Source organism: Typopeltis vanoorti, chromosome 10 (genome assembly GCF_054136105.1).
Source record: "Typopeltis vanoorti isolate ZY-2024b chromosome 10, IOZ_Tvanoo_1.0, whole genome shotgun sequence".
Lineage (NCBI taxonomy): Eukaryota > Metazoa > Arthropoda > Arachnida > Uropygi > Thelyphonidae > Typopeltis > Typopeltis vanoorti.
In genome coordinates this window covers 124,154,852-124,178,430 of record NC_143558.1, presented here as the reverse complement: position 1 = coordinate 124,178,430, position 23,579 = coordinate 124,154,852, and the positions used below count along the sequence as shown (strand labels likewise).

Below are 23,579 nucleotides of genomic sequence, written 5' to 3'. Positions count from 1 at the left end.
TGACTATAAGCTAGTATTCACCACAAACCAAAAATTGGCAACACTTCTGAAACCCAATAAATCTCTCACACACAAAGAAATATTAGAACACCACAACATAGTCACAAATTTCCTTGCCAAAAAGACTGTGATATCACTTATAGAGATTCTACTATCAGGTCTTTATGGGCAAGACTACAATGACATTTCCGTGACTGTAATATCCCTATTCCAGAACATTTAAACACTAAAAAATGCAACATCAAAAAGAAAAATATAATACAAAGTACAGGGTAAACAGAAATAGCAGTTCACACCCTTGAACAGAAACATACCCCACAAATCGACAAGGCCATAATAATAGACACACCAGACAATGAAACAATGCTTAGAATATCGGAAATGATAGCCATAAAATGTGATGAAGACTCAATCAACATCCACTGACCCTACATAACACTCTCCGAGTGTTGGAAGTTCCACAACATAAAAATTAGGTCACAACTCTGACCAATAGGCGATAACACAAACACTTCAAAGGCAGAAACACCAAGCCAACATGACATAGCCTACACTTATCCCAAGATGTTCCGACGATGGCATGGTCGAAATGGCTCGCATCCCGTTAACTCTATCCCTGGCCCCTTTTCCCTCCCTCAAAAACGCACCCTTAAAAATAATATGTATATATTATTTTAAAAAAAAAAAAAGTTTTTTTCAAATTAATTCTCCCACTTTGCTTCAACTGCCCCCCCCCCACTTTTCCACCTCCCCCCTTCCCTTTTAACAGCCTAACAGCAGAAGTATGCACATTGCAATACGAAGACAACCAAACAACAACAACATCCAAACAAAGTATGTGCAAATTTTCTTCCTCTATTATTCTGCATATATTTGTCTCTAAAACACATCTGTAATGCCCTAAGAATTCTTGAATAAAAAAGCCAATAACTTTAAAAAAAGGGTCACTCCTAAACAAAAGCAGGCAAAAATAGCTGTAAAAATAACAGAAATATGATCTAGCTTGGAGTGTCCAACCCTTTTTTTTTTTTTTAAACAGCAGGCAAGGGATGATTTGCGAGGTCTGAGATTAGTGTGCATTAGGATGGACTGAAGTATTTTTTCAAAGACATTAGGTAGCTGCTAAGTAATACATCATTCCACAGTGTTTATGGATGTACGTGAGACAATAATGATCCAGCACAAGAATTTATCACCAGTTTGCTATCAATTTTCCTTGATATTTGTTTCATTAGTAGTGTGGTATCCAATATGATCAATTCTTAACTCGCTTACTCACATATCTAAATACCTGCAATCAAGATTTTAGATCTTCCTATGGATCTATTCATGTTTTTGTTATTTTGGTTTATTATCATATGTCAAACAGTGTCAGTAGCTTAATCAGTATTGACAATGCACTTTGGCTGGAAAGACTTGGGTTGGGGTCTCCTCCAAGCCTTTTCAACAGGATGTGAGTTAGCAGATCTCATAAGGAGATAAAACAGTTTTTCCTCCTTCTCTAAAACTAGTTTTTTTTATATCCTGCAAACAACTGGTCAGAAGAACACACATAAACCCTTTCTCTTCCTCAAAAAAGCGCCCTTAAAAATAATATGTATATATTATTTTTTAAAAAAATGAGTTTTTTCAAATTAATTCTCCCACTTTGCCTCACCCCCCCCTCCCCAATTTAGAAACGTTGCAGATAATGCAGGTAGAAATAATATCCCTATCATAAGCAGGTTTACAAGAAGCCATTGAATACTATTAATCTCTACTTCCTCTCTAATAGTTTATAATGTGATTCTACCAGCAAAATTTTTTAATTAAGGAAGTAATCTCCTATATGTAGTTCACAACAAAAGATATGCATCTAACCCAAATCTCAGTGCCATAAATTCATTTGTACAGTGTCGTGTAAACAGCTAGATGGGTATTCTGAATCTAATTTCTCTCAACCCCAATTTTTATTTTTTTTTTTTAAGATACATTTTTGACACTTAGACACTCATGAGAGAGAGACAAACTGAAACCAGCTGATTCATCTTCAGTTGAAAAGTTCCCCCACCCTTAGAGAGGTTCTTTGCATCCCAGAACAAGTTTATTCCAGGATGCAAAGAATTATTGATTTTAATCTCCTTCAGTAGCCTCTTCTCATGCTCGATTTTCTCTGTCATTTTCCTAGCACATATTTTATATTCTTTATACAGTTACTCATTAACCATCCCTTTTATACTTCTTCCATAGCAACTTTTCCTCTGTAACTCTAGTTGAATACCACTATTCATCCATTTAAATGAAGAGAAAGAATTATTAACTACTGAAATGGGCTGGCTAAGAAGATTACTTGGAGTATCTCTGCTGGATAGACTAAGAAATGAAGACATAAGGAAACAAGAAATAACAATAATAGACAAAATTCAAGAAAGAAGATTGCGATGGTTTGGCCACGTGACTAGAATGGGGAACAGAAGATTACCAACTAAAGCCCTGTATACAATGATGGAAGATAAAAGATCCAAAGGGCGGCCCAGAATTAGATGGATAGACGATATAAAAGAGGACATGAAAACCAAATCACAACAAGCGACACCAAACTGGACAAATTGTTTGGACACTCCAGGGACAGGCAGATGTGTGGAAAGTCCATTCGGTCTAATCATCATCCACATAGATGATGGAAGAGAGAAGAGAAGATTCATCCATTTCGTAGAATGTTTTTTTTTTGCTTGATAATCAAACATATTATAAGAAATAAAATTATGTTCTGGTTTTAAGCATAAGCAAACAGTTTACATGTGAAGTATCTCCCCAACTTGGCTGCTTGTATATAGAGACTGTTGAATTCGCATCAGTTGTTAATAACCCAAAGTACGCTTCCTTTTGGAAGTGTGTATTGCTATGGGAAGGATCACTATGCATACTGGTTTCAATCTTTATTGAATCTCCTTATTGGAAGCTAGTCTATTTTTACTTGATTACAAAGCAATAAGTTTTCTACAACTATCTTTGATCCACGTACTTTAAAGATATGGTGATTTACCATATACAAGTAGCAAAATGATGTATATGACTTCTGCATTGATTTAACCTAAATATCTTCCTTAAGTACCTCTCTGGAGTGCTAAACAAGGAGACTTTTCACCCTGGTTTCCTGGCTTCCATTGTTTTTGCCAGGAAACCAGGGCGAATAGCAAAAAATCAACTACTGGAACAAATCCTGAAACACATACCCCAAGATCAGTACTATCAACATAAGAAGCTTGAATGGCAAAGAAATGGAGCTAGCTGGGGAATTGGATAAGTACCAGATCGACATAATCGGGGTGACTGAAACAAACAGACAAAACTTGGTGAGACCTTTCTAAGTAATAAATACAAAACGTTTTATTCAGGCAATGATAATCAGGAGAAAAGAAGGAGTAGCTATAGTAATCAACGCTAAATAACAGGATAATCTTTTTGAATGGCAGGCAATATCAAGTAGAGTGATGTGGGCAAACATCAGAATGAGGAACTTGACGAGATTTATTTATGCATTTGGTCCCACAAAAAGTTCTACCTAAGGTAGAAGTGGAGGAATTTTTTGAGGCTTTAGAGAAAGCAACTGACACAATGAAAAAAAAAAAATGGTCTTTGTTGGGGATCTAAACAGCAGAGTAGAAATGATTGTTATACGTGCAAAATATTTCGGGAAAATTTAGAGAAAAAAGCAAAGCTAATAATAAATGCAAATACCTCTTGAATTTCTCCACAGGACATGGACTGGTTATTAACCACCTTACTGGCAATTAAAAATCAAATACGCACCCTCAAAAGCTTCGTATCCATCATAAATTCCAATGTAATATCAATGGTATTACAATTCTAATATGCATTTCGCATCCTTGGAAATGTGGATGTATATATATGTCCTGGCCGGTAGCATGGTTAACACAATGTTCCAACATAAAAATGTGCACAAATTCACAGGGAGAGAAGAGGCAAGAGATAAGAAAAGTCTCATTGATAGTTTTGATAGTTATTGTTGATAGTGATGTTTTCTCACTGGTGCAGAATACTGGAGTGTACAGAAGATTTGAAATTGGAAGTGATTAATCATTTAGTATTGAGCAGGATAAAATTGAATTCCACATTGAAAAGAATAACATGTAAGAACGTTTTAAAGCAAATAAAAGTTGAGCAGCTTTCAGATGTGAACTGCAAACTAAAATACACAAGAATCATTCAAGAAAAAATGAAAGAGTTTGAGAACAGGAACCAAACCTTGGAGAAAACAATGATTGATTCAGCCAGAGAGGCATGTGGTGAGGTTGTCTGAAAGGATAGAAAAATCAGAACTGCATGGTGGACACAGAAAGTTAAAGAGGAAGTGAAGAAAAAGAAGGAAGCATATCAAAGTTAATGGCAAATAAGTCACCCTGTGCTCTTAGAGAATACAGAGCCAAATGTTAGAAAGAAATATAAACACCGTGTAAAACTAGCTAAACAAAAGTCACAGGAAGACTTTGGTAAGAACATAGAAAATAAATATCAAGAAGGTGGCAAGATATTCTTGGAGGTTGTTGAAGAAGCTCAGAAACAGAGGAAAGATAAAAGGAATTAGAGATGATAAAGGGGACATGAAAACTGGAGAAAGAAAACTAAAAAGACATCCTTGAAGTATGGAGTAATTACTTCGAAAAATTGCTAAATGGAACAAGTAGTGATAGCACAATGGTAAAAAAAATACTCAACAGGTAATCAATCAGGAATACATATCGATACTTGAGGTAGAAAAATCCATCAAAGGCCTGAAATGTGGAAAGGCAGCAGGAGTAGATGATATTCAACCATAAATGCTCAGGTACGGAGATATAAAAGTCTTACAGTGGCTACACTGCATAGTTCACAAAGCCTGGACAGAGGGACGAATTCCGGATGATTGAAGTAGAGCTCTCATAGTACCTATATATAAAAAAGGGAAACAAAACTAAATGTGAGAATTAAAGAGTTGTTTCTGTACTAAATGTTCCTGGTAAGATCTATGCAAGTATACTTGAGAAACAGTTGAGAAGAATTGTGGAAGAAAAGCTTGGTGAAGAACAAGCTGGATTCCGACCAAATAGAGGCTGTTGGGATCAGATTTTCACTTTATGGCAAATAGTTGAGAAATAATGGGAATATAACAAAGTTCTGTATTTAAGTTTTGTAGATATGGAAAAGGCATATGACAAGGTGCCAAGGGAGAAGCTATTCAAAATGCTACAATTATATGGTGTCAATGGGACATTATATCAAGCAATACTTAGTCTTTGAGTTGTAAGTCTGAAGTTAGAAATGAAGACAGTACAGGAAGATGGTTTGATGTTAAATCTGGTGTCAGACAAGGATGTACATTATCCCCTCTGTTATTCATTATCGATATGGATCACATTATGAAGGAAAGTGGTATTAAACCTGATATCAAAATTGGAGATGTTAATCTCAACTACTTATTTTATGCAGATGATGTTATGTTATACTTTTAATAAATCCAGTACAAGTCTGCAAGATTCTGTGACTAAATTGAATAACTGTTGTAATAAATTTAGTATAAAAATCATGAAAATACGCAGAATCATTGAAAATGTCAACTGCATTGTGAATGGATAACCTACAGAACACGTAAAACATTTCAGCTACTTAGGCACAATTAATTAGTGAAGATGTTAAATTAAATATGGAAACAGACAATAGAATCAACAAAGCCGGTATATTAGGAAGTCAACTGAATAAATTTATATGGAATAAGAGAGAAATTAGTGAAAACACAACAGTAAAGTAGCTGTATACGAGACACTGTTCAAACCAATTTTAAATTATGGATCTGAGAGCTGGGTTAGAAAAAAACACTTGACCAAAGACTAGAAACCACAGATATGAGAGTCCTTAGAAAGATTAGGGGTGTGAACAGATGGCAATATCATATTAAAAACAAGAATATTAGGAAAGAACTTAACATTGTTAACATCCAGGAATGTGTTAGCAGAGCTAATCTCAGGTGGTATGGTCACTTAAACAGAATGGGAGAAAAAAGATTAGCAAAACAAGCGTTTTGCTAATCTTTTTAGCAAAACAAGCGTTTTGCTAAAAAGACTTGGAGAAAGACCAAGATGTAGGTGAACTGATACAGTAAAAAGTGCCTTAGAAGACAGAAATATAAGATCTGATAATATTGCTCTTGATAGATAACAGATTGATCTGGAGGAAAATTGTAGATAAGTTAGTAATGATGCAAGTTTTTCATGCAGTACTATCATATCTTGTACACCCCTTGAGATTACATATCAGGAATTTGATGATGGTGATCTTCCTGTGTCTAGCTCCCACTGAAGAGCCTTATTAAGGTTAACATGCACTTGTTTCTTCTCACAGTGGAGGATCATTAAAATCTAATTAGATAACTCGTACCTGTTGTTCTTGCAAAAACTGTGCTTATCAATGAGATCTTAACTGGTTTCAGAAGTTCTGCTCAACTTGAAAATGACTGCCTTTTAACACTGAACTGAACACACATAGTTCTCGAAGAAAACATGGCATTAAATTTAATTAATTGTTTCCTTTATGTGCTGCTGGAAAGTCTTCACTATTCTTCGGCATAATAAATTTGTCATCTTCTTTATTTAAAATACTATAACCAGAACAGCAATGTTTATATCTTATAAGAAAATCCTGAATTTGTGGAAAGTGTGTCTCCTCTTAATGGTTTTATACTCCTGTCCATCTTAATGTCTCCTTTAAAAGTAATTTATTTGCTAATACAAGAAAATTGTTTCACTCCCTCTCAGCCATCTTATTCTCCTTTTTTTACCTAAAACATTCTTCCTTTTAATCATATTTCTTACCAAAGATATTTATTCTTGAAGATTGTACTGTTTCTAATCAGCAACAGTTCTTACACACTTATTAGTGAACTTCCTATTCAGAAATACATCATCTTGCCAAAAGCACACTTCTACTTGGTATCACAGGAAAGGGTCAATTAAAATGAAATTCACTGATTGCTATAAACAAGCAACAATTCTGAAAATTATCTCTTTGTTTTCAAAACCTAAGCAGAACATATCATTTGTTACCTTTTTTAATTTTAAGTTCCAGAAATGATGAAATTGTAATGGCAGGTCGATTTTAACATTCCTGATGAACAATAAAATGTTTTAATTAAATAACTTCAATAGATTTTACCTGCCTGTATAGAGATTTCTATTTAATACAGAAATTCCAGTAAAAAATACTTTTTATTATTATTTTTAAAATATGCAATAGAACTAAGTTTTCCTATGTAAAATTTTAAAAAATGCAAAACAAATAGGATATCACTAAACAGCAGATATTTTACAAAGAAACATGCAGCCACTATCCTTTACTGGAAACATATATGCTACCTCTGTCACTTTCTTAAATGCTGTTATCAAGTTCAAAATTCTTGACCAATGTAATAAAAAGAACAAAGGTTCTCTTCATTACTCAAATTCCAGAAACCCACTTTATCACAAGTGATCTTCTGTCATATGAAAATGATTACCTTTCCTGCTGTCTTTATACATATTTGCTTAATCATGCCTTTGTTATTCACCTCCATATTTCTAGGTCAATGGCAACACCTATTTTATCCTGCCTACTTTCAAAGATATTCACCACAGTTATCATACTGATTTTCTATTCTGAAATGATTTCTATTTCTTTCTATTTCTATCCTACAATTGTGATGTCACCTACACAGGGTTCTACTATCAGATCTTTATGGGCAAAACTACAAAAACACTTCCTTGACTGCAACATCCCAATTCCAGATCATTTAAACAATAAAAAATGCAACAACCAAAAAGAAAAACAGAAATAGCAGTCCACGCCCTTGAACAGAAACATACCCCACAAATCGACAAGACTATAATAATAGATATACAAGAAAATGAAACAACGCTTAGAAACAATAGCCATAAAATGTGACCAAAACTCAATAAACATCTACCGGCCCTATATAATCTCCAAGAGTTAGAAGCTCCATAACATAAAAATTAAGTCACGGCTCCCACCAATAGGAAATAACACAGATACACCAAAGACAGAAACATCGAGCCAGCATGACATAGCCTTCACTTCCCCCATGAGCTCCGAAGACGATGCACTGTCGAAACGGCTCAAATCCTGTTACTCCCACCTCGATCTTATCCTTCTCCGAAAAATTTTCTATCCCCTCCACCCAAAGTATTCTCTGCCCACCTTTAATAATAATAAAAAAAACCAGGTTTTTCAAAAAGTTCACATACCCCTTGCCTCACCAATAATTCCCCCACATCTCTCTCTCTCTCTACCCCCCCTCCTTTTAACAGTAGACAAATGTATATCGCCATATGCCAGGATGCCACTGAATAAGAAGACAGCCTGCAACATCCTACTAAGGTATATCTGAATTATTCCTCCTATATATTCTTCATATATCTGTCTATATTAAACATCAGTAATGTCCTAAAATTTGCGTAAAAAGCCAGTGATGTTATAAAACAGGCACTCCTAAACAAAAATAGACTAAATAGGAGTAACATGGGAATTTTCCCAGAAATAATACCTATTCTGAAATAATTTTTTTCTATCAGTGGTGATACTGTTCTTACCTATTTGTTCTTCCTACCTTCTTGAATATGCTATATCCTCAATTTCTATTCCTGTTACGTCACTCTCAGGCAACCTTATTTAGCTAACAAAGTCTTGAAATTGGTGCTTCAGACAAAAGAAGCCCCAGAGATGAATCACAGGCAACATGAAGCTAATGTCTCAAACAAAGGTTTCCAAGCCTCCTGGACTACTTACAATTATGATGAATACAAAACATAAAAAGTTCCATCCAAGCTCAATCGTCTCCCGGAATAACAAGGATCGTGTTGCTTGTTTAGGTGGAGGGCAAGCTTTGAAAAATATGTTACAGTCCCCTAATCAACACTACCTCAAGATATGTTCCCTAAACATAGAAGGGATATCTAAATTCAAAGCTGAAGTCATCGGAAAAATAGCCAAAGATAAAGCAATTGATGTCTTGACTCTCCAGGAAACCCATGTGCCTGACACCACCCTCAGTAGACTAAAGATCCCAGGACTCATTCTTGTGTCTTATAACTGCCACCTCAAGCATGGCCTAGCAACCTATATCCAGCCTGGTCTCAAGGATATAACCCAAAGTGTTCCTGATACAGAATACTCCATAGGTATTAAAGTTCAAAATATCACAATCTACAATGCCTACAAACCTCCATCGCAATCCTGGCCTGATCAGATGGACCAACCTCCACCTCACCCTGCTATCTATGTTGGTGACTTCAATTTCCATCATACCATGTGGGGCTATTCCTCTAACAACCGGGATGGTAATAATCTAGCTAACTGGATGGATACATATAACTTGTATTTGAATTATGATGCCAAGCAAGACCGCACTCTTTACTCAGCCAGATGGAACAGAACCTACACCCTAGATCTGTGCATAGTCACTAAAGACTCCAAAGACCACCCTCTTTCATCAACCAGAACCATTCTTAACAGATTCCCTAATAGTCACATTGTCCTACATTAACAGAGATAGGAACATCAATCCCAGTCATCAGCGGAACACCAATCGTTAGATGGAATCTCCACAGGTCTAACTGGACTGCATTTCAGAAACAAATCGAGCAAACCATTAGAGAAATTCCACCCACCCCTAATTGCTATCCTAGATTTGTTAAACTACTCAACTCTGCAGCAAAAGCCTCTATCCCAAGAGGCTACAATATATCCCATGTTGGAGTAGAGAGAGTGAGGAACTCCTAGCCAAATATGAGGAAACTGAAGATCCAACTATTGCTAAGGAGCTCATATCAATCCTGGATAAAATCAGAAAGGAAAGATGGATCTCAACCATCAATGAACTTGATTTCGTCACATCTAGTCGGAGAAGCTGGTCACTTTTGAGAAAATTAGGTGGAGCAGAGCCAACGACACACAAAAGACAACAGAGATAACTCCTGATCAAATGGCTAACCATTTATTGAAAACCTCCAAGATTCATCCCAGCTCTACCAGGAAAATTGCTGTACAAGCTTCCATCAGACAAATCCTGAAGACGGAACCAGAGCTTCCTGAACTCGTACAACCAGTATCTCGGGAAGAGGTACAAATAGCCTTAAAACTTACCAAGAATGGCAAAGCTGCAGGAGTAGGTGGTATACTCCCTGAGTTCCTAAAACATCTTGGTCAACATGGCTGGCTGCCCTTTTCTCAGAAATCATCATGACTGGTAAACTACCAAAGCTGTGGCAGGAAGCCAAAATATGCCATGCCCAAACCAGGGAAAGATCCAAATGATGTGAAAAACCTACAACCTATCTCCTTGCTTTGCACCACCTTTAAGCTCTTTGAAAGAATTCTCCTTAAAAGAATTTCACCACTCACTGAAAGAGTGCTCCCCCAATGAACAAGTTGGCTTCAGGCCAGGAAGAAGTTGGTGACCAGGTCCTGGCAACTCAAATTGAAGCAGGCTTCCAGAAGAAACTTAAATCTGGAGCCCTTTCACTGACCTAACATCTGCTTATGGCACTGTCTGGATCAGGGGCCTCCTCCTCCTAAAACTAGGAAATATTATAAAGTGTAAAAAAACTTTACAACTTTTTGAATCTATTCACTCCAACAGAAAAATCCAGGTCCATACTGGCAGAAAAAAAGAGCAGGCCCAGATTCCTTCACAACGGTCTTCCTCGGGGCGCTGTGTTATCCCCTATACTTTTTAACATCTACATGTATGATTTATCTCATACTAAATCAAGCAAGTATATGTACGCCGATGACCTAGCGATCTTACATCAATCCACCTCCTTTACCAACCTAGAATCAACCTTGAATACAGACCTGAACACCCTGGAAGAGTACTTCAAGCAGTGGTATTTGAAGCCAAATCCACCAAAAACAGTGTCCTCAGTATTTCACCTGTACAATGCAGATGCGAATCAACAACTCGACCTTTCTTTCTGTGGAAAAATGGTTGAACACGAGCCTCACCGAAAATACCTTGAAGGTTATGACATATAGAGAGAATATTAGTCCAACAAACGGCTTCCTCGTAGAAGATCCCAGAAGCCTAACCTATAAAAGGCACATAAACCTCTCCAATAAAATTAAAACCAGAAATAATATCATTTCAAGGCTTGCTGAAACAACCTGGGGTCGTCTGCACTAGCCCTCGCATTCTCTGCAGCAGAATATTGTGCCCCTGTCTGGGAAAGAAGTACACATACTAACATTATAGACACCCAGCTAAACTCTACCATGCACACAATTAATGGGACAGTGAAAAGCACCCCTCGATCCTGGCTGTCTGTTCTATCTAACATTGCTCCGCCACACATACGGAGAAGACAAGCCTCGATTAAGGAATTTAATAAAGCAATGAGCAACCCACTCCTTCCCCTACCCCAGACTCTCAGAAACCCACCTAGTCTTCACCTCAAATCTAGAAAGCCTCTCTGGTCCATGGACAAACTCTCTTCAGCTGCGCTGCCATCAATATCTGACATATGGAGAGAATATTGGTCCAACAGTCTCCCAACAAATGGCTTCCTGGTAGAAGATTCCTGTGCTCCGCAGCCTGGTTTTGATCTGCCTAGAAAGATTTGGTCATCAATAAACAGGATCAGAACTAGTCAGGGTAGATGTGGCTACCTTCTACATAAATGGGGACTGTCAGATCACCCTTATTGTGATTGTTCCCCCGTGGCTCAGACGATTACTCATATTGTTTACGGCTGCCCAAGGCGCCAATTTCACGGTGATGGCCTACAGGACATCCACAAGGTGATGGATGAGGCATTGAATTGGCTTTCCAGCCTGGACCTTGCCTGTAGTTGGTATGATGGTGGCAGTGGTTATAGAGGAAACAGAAGATCACGGTCCCGTCTCACCACGAAGATGTTATTCTCGTAGTCACTCTCATAGTCCTCGTCATAGTATCAGCAGAGCTCCTCCTCATGTTAGAAAACGATGATACAATGTAAAATGGACCTCCTCTAATGGATCAAGTTTTCTCACACAAGACACAACTGCTCTCTAATTAAACCTTGGATACAACTACATTTATGTTGTGAAGTGTTGTGAGAACGTGCAGCCTTGTCATACTTGTTGCAGCAGGACGATAATTGTCCTTGGCTTGATTATGACAAGTTACTTTTGCTTTATTTATAAATAAAAAATAAATAAATAAATAAATAAAAAAAATTAGAAAGCAGGTTGTACCTTTTATGTAATGAACTTTTATATGTTACGATTTTTATCATTTGTTTCTGGAAATTGTGATTGTACTTTTCACTTACTGGTTTCATGTAGCCATAATATAAATAAATAAATATTAGAAAGAATTTTTTTTTTTTTAATGAAAATATTCACAGATTAGAAACCTATGGTTCCCAATTCAATATAGCCTTGATGCAATCTAACAAAATAATAATAATACAACTACTGGGATAATGAATTACATTGCTATACAAATGCTACTACACTGTTTACTACTTTATCTGATGACCAACACTGACCAGTTCAATTAACGAAAATGAAACAGTTGCAGCCAATGTATGTCAGTTACACTTTCTATGCAACCTCTCAAATGAGGACATAAAATCAGAAGTAAAGACTTAGCAATGGTGGCAAGTTCTTCATGTAGATACAACAGATCATTAACATATTTAAGCTAAACATAAAATGCACTTTCTTTTCCCCAATCTCTCAATTACTTCTGTATTTTAATTTATTTTTTTCACTACAATGGTTACATTTCCATTTCCTGAAGACCTGGAATTTGGAAACGATATCTAATCATGAAAAGGATTAAGTTTCTCTTCTAACCTTTTATTCTTATATATATTTTATGCTTCTCCCACAAAAACATTAAGATAATTTTAAAATGTCACTAACCTTCAAAAACTTTATAGCTGGGGGATTGCATCTGGAAAGACAACCTCCCTGAAAAATGCAATAATTTATATATCAATAGCCAATGCTTAATGCACTAAAAAAAAGAACTTTTGTTCAGATAAAGTGAACTTTAAAGTCATAAAATATAGATAATGGGAAAAGAACAATGCATATTAATTTTTAATTAACAAGACTCCGTTGAAATAAACATTTCTTTTAAAAAAATTAATAATAAATAAATTTTTATGCCAATCACCACTAGATAACTTGAAGGCAAGTGGAACTGCAAGGCAATTAAAGGCCATGAGAAGTAAGCATATTCTTTCTGTTATTTGTATATGTTCTTTGAATGCTTGAGTGTTGTGTGTGGGATTCCATAAAATCAATTGTCTGCTATTATTACAATGAGAGGTGAATTAGCCATAAAGTCACGATCTTCATTGTTTCTTAACAAGAGTTTTGAAATTAAAGTATTATCAATTCTATCTGAAAAAGATCTTGAATGCTTTGTGGTTGTTCACTGTGTTGAAATGGAGTCATGCATATACTACATTCTAACACATCAACATGGATTCACAGTTGGGTAGAAAAAAAAATAATAAGAAGAAAATAAAAATAATAATAATAATAAAAAAATTTTAATTTCAAATCCTGTGAAGGATTTGAAATTAAAATTGAATCTCAAATTGTGAAGAAAATATAAAACAGATAAGTTTAGTTATCAGCCAATGGCTAGACACGAGAATGATGATTTAATTAAGTTCTCTTTAAAACTGTCAAGAAGTTAATATTATTTCTGTATGGTTATTGGTTCCATATTCCTGGTTTTCTAATAATTTATTTACCTTGCAATGGAAGCTTTTTACAATTCATGCATTAATGTTATGAACTGAACCCATATTTTGCTGGAAATCAATCGTAAAAAAAAACATTCCACTCATCTCTAAGCAGAGTATTTTTTTTTTTTAATTATGCAGGCTGCATTTAGGAATTCAAAGGTAACATGTGATGATTTAATATAATCACTTTATTCATAGAGATCTCTTTTGAAAAACAGTCCAATTAAAATTGGAAAGGTGGGTCCATTTCCTTATCTAGCAGTATATAAGGTAATGCTAAACATAGTTATCTAATTTACGCCCAACCTTTAAAGAACTGATCAGATCAACCATCTGATCATTTGGTTAGATATGCTGTTTCCATAGCTGGTTATCAAAAGCACAAAACTCATGCACTTTGTGTATCTTTTGTTTGGTGCATGTGGTTCTAAAATTACTGATAAATGTATTCAGACACTTTCTGAAATATGCTTTAGCTTTGTCTGAGAAAATGTCCCATTAAACTTTTGGTATACAGGCCTGTCAACTGAGACTACCTGTGACTGCATAATTATATAGTCTCTTAGTTTATTATTATTTCTTTATAATTTCTCAATATAACACAAGAGCATATTTTCCCTCTCTAAATTATACTTAGGTTCCTATCAGGTTTAGGAAATGTACATACACTCAACTATGATAAAAAATAAAAATAATAATAAAAGTGTTTTGACTATTTAAATGAAGAAAAATGAATTATTTATTTACCAAAAATAAATATTTACAAATAATAAAATTTATATTTAACTCAATCCCTTTCTCACACTAACAATACTATAGAAAAGAAGATGTTTGAAAAATAAATAATAAATAAATTATATTGTTATGTCGTTACTTTCTCTTATTTTTCTTACTTTATTATCTCAATATTTGCTATTATCTATTCTATTGTCTAGCCTATCTTATTTCTATCTGGGGTTATTTCCTCTTCAGATACTGGCAAATTTGTATTATGCTGCGCCAGCCAGTATCCTATAACAGAAAAGATTCTTGCTCAGGGAATTAATCCTAGATCGTAAGGCATATGCACAATATTTTACACTTCGTTACGGTAAAATAGATTTCTGGTACTTTGCAGTCGTGACATGTAATCTATCGTTATATAACTTCTAAATTCTTCCTGCTAAGGTTCTAATTTTATAAGTGGTAATCAGGCATAACTCAGGCATATGTAACAAAACATGTTTATTGGGAAATCAAACATTTTACAGTTAAAAGCAAAATATATTCAATGCTAATGAAATCAGTACATGCTAAATAAAATCAGTTCATGCTAAGTTAGTTCAAAATGCCATATCACACTGCATAACTTGTAATCTCTTTCCTCAAGTTATTCTTAAGTTACACATATACACATTCTTAAGGTTTTTAATTAAAAGCTCTCAGTAATACCAGTTTCATTCTATCAGGTTCAATCTCATTCAATAATATAACTGCCTCCAGACAATCTTTGCTAAAGATTACTAGTTATTTCCAAAATGGAATTCTTACTAAAGTCCTCTATTAATTGTCCATACTTTATGCTTACACATATTATTCTTCCTCTAACAATTCTGAGGCATATAACAAAATATTCTACATTACTGATTCTGTTCTGGACAATATGTCGCTTCCACGTGGTCAGGTTACCTTCTGATTATTCCACCTGGCGATGAGCTCACGCTATCCTTGAATTCTGCTACCGGACACGAACGTGTTTGCTGCTGCGTCTTAGGGGACTTTCTCCGCGCTTTCCAATGGGACATCCAGCGATTGGCATGATTCTGCAAGACCGATAATTCATGAACAGCTCTGCGTGGAATTTCTTAGGCATCTTCAAGAAAAGGCCCGCTGTCCAACATCGCAACACCTACACACGTCTCTTATGAACCACCAGTCAAAATCACCAAATAGGAACCAGGTGCACATCTTTCTCCATGTCTTTTCCGCACGACACTCTTTATTTTATGCTCCCAAGTTGATCCTTTGCTCTCCCTTGCTGTTAGGGTGCTGTTCTTGGAAAACGTGCCTACGTCACCTTCTCCGTGTGTTATTGCCTCCAGCATTACGCCAATCTGGGTGGCTAGCACGCAACCTTTGGACTGTTACTTAAAATTGTCTGGAGACTTACAATACATTGGATATCTTAATGAGCTAAATATTTTCCTTACACAAAGACTATGTTATGATACAAATTCTCACTTTGATCTCTGGTTAAACAACAATATGATCTTAGTAAATTACATACAAAGGAACATATACTTTCACATACAATAAACAAGTTTTCTCTATTTTCTGCTGAAGTGCAGGTATCTCCTTTTAGTTTTTTGCATGTTAAATCCTGAATGAATAATTTCCTTTCACAATGTTCTCATTCAGGATCTAACAATATATTCAATGGAAAAGATGTAACCATAACAGAAAATAGCTAGAAAAGATTAGACAAAATTAAGAGCCCAATGACATATACTTCTTACATGACTAGCATATTACAATTTTTAAATCTCCTTTAACACGTTTGCTGCCACGCTCCTCAGGCATATTTTGTTACCGCACACTAAGCACTTTCACTTCAAGATCAGTACGAGTAATCTTGTAGCCGGCAGTAATCGACATACGAGTATATTCGTAGTTGGCTTGTGTGCTCATATACCAACTATGAGTATACACACATTCGCTGACACGCTCCACACGCCAAGCATTTTCACTTCTTCAAGGTCAGTACGAGTAATCTCATTGCCGGCGGTAATCAACATATGAGTATATTCGTAGTTGGTATATGACGTATAGGACATGTTAAGCAATCACAAATTGCTTTCATGACTATTGTTCCAAGTTAGCACTTTATTCTTTTCCCCTAATCTGGTCAAAAGAATAAACGAACTATTACTTTAGATAGTAATCAACTTCCACACACTTAATAGAGAAAACAGTTCTACTTAAAAGAAAATGCAAGAGAAATGCATAAAATACTTCTTTTCCTTACATACATCACTTGTTTCATATACAAATTATTTAATCAATCGAAAACTGACAATACATACTAGAATAATTTAAAATAATATTCAAGGACTTGTTTCTTTAATTTTCATTAGACCATCACACTTTATGTATTTAACAAATAAAATGGAATGATACACAATTTTTGACATAAATAACTCGTTTGCCAAATTCCATCAAACAAGGAATTAGTTTCCACAGAATGATGTCATTTTGAAACAATGTTAGGCTGTATCTGGCCAATGTTTTCCTTAATCACTCTTTAAGCTTCAACACTAAATGAAATATCTCAATTAAATATCTGCAAAGATACACACTAGAAAAAGATTCCCCCTGATTGCAAATATTGTGTTACTCAACATTCATTCATAAAAAATCTTTTTGTCTCCACTTCAAGCATTTTCTCTTCTCTGTCAGTTCTTAAATTACCATATGCACAGAAGTAACATGCCTTCAAGCACGAAGTCACACACAGCATTGATGAACTAACCCAAGTAAACCTACTGTTTAGTTAGATGATAATGAAAGATGATTTCCACTATCAAAGTAAACTTATCTGTGAGGAGTCAGTAATCCCTGACAAGAGGCATCTAAACCTGCCTTATATCATCATCGTCATCAAATTCCTGCCATGTACCCTCAAGGGGTGTACAGGATATGATAGTACTACATGAAAAATTTATATCATTACTAACTTCCTATCTACAATTTTCCTCCAAATCAGTCTGTTATTTGTCAAGACTCCAACATTATCAGATCTTATATTTCTATTGTCTAAGGCACTTTGTAACATATCAATCCACCTATATCTTGGTCTTCCTCTGGGTTGTTTTCCTGCCAACCTGGCAGAGAATACTTGTTTTGCTAATCTTAACTTGCCTGTTGTGTTTAAGTGACTATACCACCTGAGATTAGCTATGCTAATGCATTCCTGGATGCTGACAATGTCAAGTTCTTCCTTAATATCCTCCTTTTTAATATGATATTGCCATTGATGCCATCTGATCATGCCTGTAATCTTTCCCAGGACTCTCATATCTGTGGTCTCTAATCTTTGGTCAAGTGTTTTACTTCTGACCAAGGTTACTCCTGACCCACCCTTATATGGAAACATTTTAAAAAAAACTATAATGAAAGGCTATAAATGCTTCCAGAACATGTACTAATAGTTGTTTAGTAGACATACTGTTTCTAGTATGTGTGTGTACTACAATGAAGAGCACATTATTTCCTGTGATGGGTTGCTTTTCATTGTAATTATGGGATACTCAGTCACTTGCTACTAATATGTAGAAAAAGCAGTGTCATGAATACAATTTATGATATGAATTTTGACAATTGAATGCCCATGATGAAGTATGGATGAAATTAATTATATAATTTCTCATACACGACAATAATATAAATAACCATTTTAAAGTAATAAATTAAATTCAATAAGAGTTGTATAGATCAGAAATTCGTATCAAGATTTAAATGCAATTCAAAGGACACAAGATAATGTAATATCAGTACCAGGATAAAAATATGAGGTTATGCATATGAACATCCTATGCATAACCACTTTCCCCTCTCCAATCTGGATAATCCCACTGCTGGACAACTTTCTCTCTCCCCCATTTTTCACCATTCCATGCTCTTTTCAGATTTTCTCACTGCACTATTCTCAATCAATCCTAATAATATAATCTTGCCATCTCTTCTTTGAACTTCCCCTTTGCCTCTCCAGTACAGTTACAAAATCGATATTAAGTAGTTCCATCTTCCTTTTTCCATGTTAGACTGGCCGTCTTGGCATCTCTGAAACCTGATTACTTCTCATGACAGGACAATTCCATCTCCATCGTCTGTTATGACTGCAATTTGCAATCGTTCTTCTGGCTGGTTTGCCTGTATTGTGGGATGTAAAACCAGAGTTCCCAGGAGGGAAAAACCCCTACCACCTCCACATGAAAATGGCTAGCTCACCTTCTGTTGAGTACTGCATTGGATGTTAAGCAATAATAAAATAAAAGCAACAATAATGACTAAATAATAACAATAAATTAGCTTCGCACAGAATAAAATTTATCATCATATTGAAAAGAAAAGTGTATAAGAAAGTTTTAAAAAGAATCAAAGCTGAGCAGCTTTCATAAGGTGAACTGGAGACTCAAACACACAAATATTATTCATGAAAAAATTAATGAGTTTGAAAACAAGAACCAAACCTCGGAGATTTAGTGGCAGACCTTGAAGAAAGCATTGATGCAGACAGAGGCATGTGCTGAAGTTATTTGTAAGGATAGAAAAATCAGAACTCTATGGTGGATTCAGGAAGTTGAAGTATCAAAAGTTCTTGGCAAGTAAATCATCCTGTACTGTCAGGTGTCTTCTCCCTCCAGGAGATTGACTACCATGTGTCTCCACCATGTCCTATTCTGCACCTCTCTGCTGCATTCCTCATATGAGAGATAGGTCCAGTCTTCTATATTTTTCATCCACTCCAGTCTTTGTCTTCCTCTTTCCCTCAAAAGTTCCTTCGAGAAGTGTCCTTTGTAGGCAGTTATGTCTCAGAATATGTCCAAAATATCTGACTTTTCTCTTTTCAATTTCTTTCATCATGCTCCTGTTGACACTTGCCATCTCTAGTACCTCTTCATTTGTCTTTTTTTCTTTCCATGATATTCTCATAATTCTTCGCAGCATCCACATTTCAAAGGCCTCCAGTTTTTTCACACTCAGACTGGAGAGTGTCCATGTCTCTACCCCATATAATAACATAGACCATATATAGCATTTGGAGATTCTCAGTCTTGTTTTCAGATTTAATTCTCTAGATATTAGTAGATTTTTCATACTGTTGAAAGTGGACCTTGCGATTTCAATCCTTTTTCTCATTTCATCTTCTGTCCTGCCATTCTCTGTGATCAAGTGTCCGAGGTATATGTATTTTTGCACCTGTTCTAATTTATTTCCTTTTATATCAATGCATATTTTTGGTATTTTCTTCTCTCTTGAAATTATCATGATTTTTGTCTTTTTAAAGTTGAAACTGAGGCCATACTATTTGCTATACTTGAGGGTTTCATCTATAAGAGTTTTGAGGTCATATTTGTTTTCAGTTAGAAGAACCGTGTCATCTGTAATTTTATTAAATATTTCTTCTGTGTATAGGTTAAAGAGAATCAGAGATAAAGACACAGCCTTGTTTCACAACTTTCTGAACTGGGAATTCTTCTGAGGTCTCTCTATTTATTCTCAAAGATGCAGTCTCTTCCCAGTAAAGATTAGTTAATAGCCTAATGTCTTTTCCATCCATGCCTATTTTGAAAGGATTTCAATTAATTGTTCATGTTGGACATTGTTGAATGCCTTTTTGTATTCTATGAAGCAGAGGTACACATATTTTTGTTTTTCTAGATATCTTTCTATGATGGTTCTGATGTTGAAAATACCTTCTCTTGTACCTACATTTTCCTTGAAGCCACTTTGTGTATCATTTATTTCTATGTTTATTTTTCTTTATTTCTTTTAAGAATAACATATAGGAGGACTTTTGATATTTGACTGATGAGGCTGATTGTCCTGAACTTTTCACATCTTGTAGCTTTTGTTTTTTTGGGAATTGGAACGAAAATTGAGTGATTAATATCTTTGGGTAGAAATCCAGTCTCGTATATTCAGTAAATATCAAGTAAATCATCACATGGTATAAAAGAATACAGAAAATATTTAAGAGTGCTAAGCCATAAGTAAAAGAAGAAGCTAAACTAAAGTCACAGTTTGGTAAGAATATAGAAGATAAATATCATGACAGTAGCAAAAGGCTCTGGGAGCTACTGAAAAGCTTAGAAATGGAAGAGTACTATGAAACCAGATGATAAAGGTCACTTGCAAACTGAAGATCAAAATGTTCTAGATCAGTGTTTCTCAACCTGTGGTCTGCAGGCAGACTTAAATTAATTAAATAAATATATATTTTTTAATTATCCAAACAAGACAAATTAAAATTGAATAAGTAAGTATGGAGACTTAAAAAAACCAATAAATAGCATCAAAATGTTCAAAGGGCAGAAGCAATAAAACTATTTTGTTGTTCACTTCACCCAGTAGCGAGTTATGGAAATTTTAACAAAGGGCTCGCATCGTCAAGCAAAAAAAAAAAAAAGGCCTAATTTAGCCCTTATAATACTTATATTACGACTTTGTAGAGCTTCTGACAGATATAATTCTTGTAGGATATCAATCATTAATGCCAGATCTTTTAAAAATTCCAAATTGAGAAGTTGGTTTAAAAATCCCTTATATTGTTCGATACAAAATACTTGCATAAAGCTGGGTAATAATTTCTCCACAAAGCAAGAGCCATTTGTAAACTTTTTACAATCGTATTTAATTCTCATTGATTTTTTGGTGATTGGTGATAAAAAGCATATAATTTATCAATAAATATTTCAAAATGATATATTTCTTTAATGTTTTTTATCGAATCGTCTACTGCTAAGTGTAAACGATGAGTGCAATTTGTTGGGAAATTTTTGTAGAAGTTTGATTGCAACACCTGATTTGTTTCCTAACATTACACTAGCTTAATGAACAAAATGCAATGAAATGATTTTTTTATATAGTTATCAGAAAATCCATATGAATTTAAAGTAGCAATTATAGTAGCACGTATACATTCCATGGTGGTATTTTCTAGTTCTACAAGATTATTAAACAAGAAGAGCAAGGGGCTTGCAAATTTGAGAAAAATTTAACAAAGGGCTCGCGTGAGCTCCTTGTAACTCACCACTGATTTCCCTCGCTTTTATTGCTCGTCATTCTGGCACTACAATAATTTGTAGTGGCAGAATGAGGAATAATAAGAGAGATGAAGTGAACAACAATATCGTTTTATTGCTTCTGCCTTCCCTTGCTGTTTTGTCAGATTTGAAGTGAGCATATGTTATCCACATTTCAACCAGCTGCTTGTTGTATATTGATTTTTATTATTGAAGGTTTCCCTCCTTCAACCAAGGCTCAGTATATCTTCAGAAGTGGTAAGTGATACTTGGACAAAGTGTGTCGTGAGTTAACCCCAGTATTTATATATTTTTTGAAAATGTTTTATAATAATGGAAAAGTGGCTTAGAACTAGGACTTTGAAAAGAAGAGAAAATGAAACAGGTGATGCTAACCCTAATTGTGATACATCTGTTGTAACAGTGAGTAAATCTGATACTATTAAAGTAGAAGAAACAAGTGGTTCAAAGAAAAAATACAGTAGGAAATATAACAGTTCATATTTGGAATTCGGGTTTACTTGGTGTGGAGATGAAAGTGAACAGAAACCTCAATGCGTTTTGTGTTATGAAGTGTTGTCGAACGAGTGCATGAAACTGTGACGACATTTAGAAACTAAACATTGTGATGTGAAAAATGAGCCAATTGAATTTTTTCAGCGACACTTAGGGACATTAAATTATGGGAAAGCTACAGTTTCGGCCATCGGTTCCATTAATAGCAAGGCACTGTAAACATCCTATTTCTTAAGTTTATGCATAGTGAAAACAGGGAAACCTCATTCTATCGGGGAAAATTTGCTACTTCCAGCTATAAAAGATGTGGTAAAAACTATGTTTGGCAACAAGTTACTAAAATATGTTGATTTGATTCATCTTTCAAATGACACTGTTGGTCGCAGAATTAATGATATGGCAGGTGACGTAGAATCTCAGTTAATCAAAAGAGTTAGGAAGAGCCCTTATTATGCGTTACAAATAGACAAGACTACTGATGTTACAAATAATGTGCAGTTAATATGCTATGTAAAATATGCATATGATAACAACATTCATGGTGATATTCTGTTTTGTAGAACTTTGCCATCCTGAACAACTGGAGAAGAAATATTTCACACTCTCAATAATTACATAATACACAAAGAGATCCAGTGGGAAAAATGTATAGGCTTCTGTTCGGATGGAGCTTGTGCCCTTACAGGCATAGTGGGGTTGTTTCTATGGTCAAGGAAGTAGCTCCAGATATGAATTGGGTACATTGTTTCATACATAGGGAAGCATTAGCTTCCAAAGAAATGCCACCAGAATTTAAAACCGTGCTATACAACGTTGTAAAGCTAGTTAATTTTATTAAAACTTGACGATTAAATAACAGGTTATTTTCAGTACTCTGCAATGAAATGGGCAGTGAATATATACAACTTTTGCTTCATTCTAAAATTTGCTGGTTTCCAGGGGCAAAGTACTAAGAAGGTTATTTCAATTAAGGCACGAAGTTTTATTATTTGTAAATGAACGTAATTCTGATTTTGCATCACTCCTTGTTGACAAAGCATGGTTATCAACACTATCCTATCTTTCAGACATTTTTTCGAAATTAAATGAACTAAATTTCTCCCTTCAGGGAAATTCTTTAACAGTTCCTGATGCCTACGACAAAATAAAAGCATTTGAGAAAAAACTGGTTTTATGGAGACTAATTATGTAAAAGACAGACAATTTCCACCTTTTCCAACATTGGAATCCTTTTTAGTGGAAAATTATATTTTTGTTGATTATTCTGAGTTTCTGGAAAAGGTTTGTGACCACCTCAAAAATCTGAAAAGGAATTTTGAAACGTATTTTCCAAATAACTTTTAGAAATTTCTGTGAGTTCGCGATCCATTTCAGCATGCAGTCACGAGAACGACCTTTCATTATTGAAAAAAGAACAGTCAATTGAGCTTTCAAGTGACAGTGAACTTAAAATGCAATTCCGTGATCTTGCCTTCAGTGAGAAGTGAATTTCCCGAATTATCTG

At 35.0% G+C, this 23,579-nt stretch overlaps 1 protein-coding gene across 7 annotated transcripts in view; it reads right to left on the bottom strand.

Annotated features, from left to right (window-relative positions):
- The window catches only part of LOC150102764 (E3 ubiquitin-protein ligase Mdm2-like), a 249,783-nt gene that overhangs the window by 145,331 nt on the left and 80,873 nt on the right, over nt 1-23,579 (bottom strand). For all 7 annotated transcript variants that reach the window (XM_090399576.1, XM_090399579.1, XM_090399581.1 and 4 more), the window contains exon 2: nt 12,937-12,984. The gene's annotated coding sequence lies outside the window, so the exon portion shown is untranslated. The remainder of the gene's footprint in view (nt 1-12,936; nt 12,985-23,579) is intronic.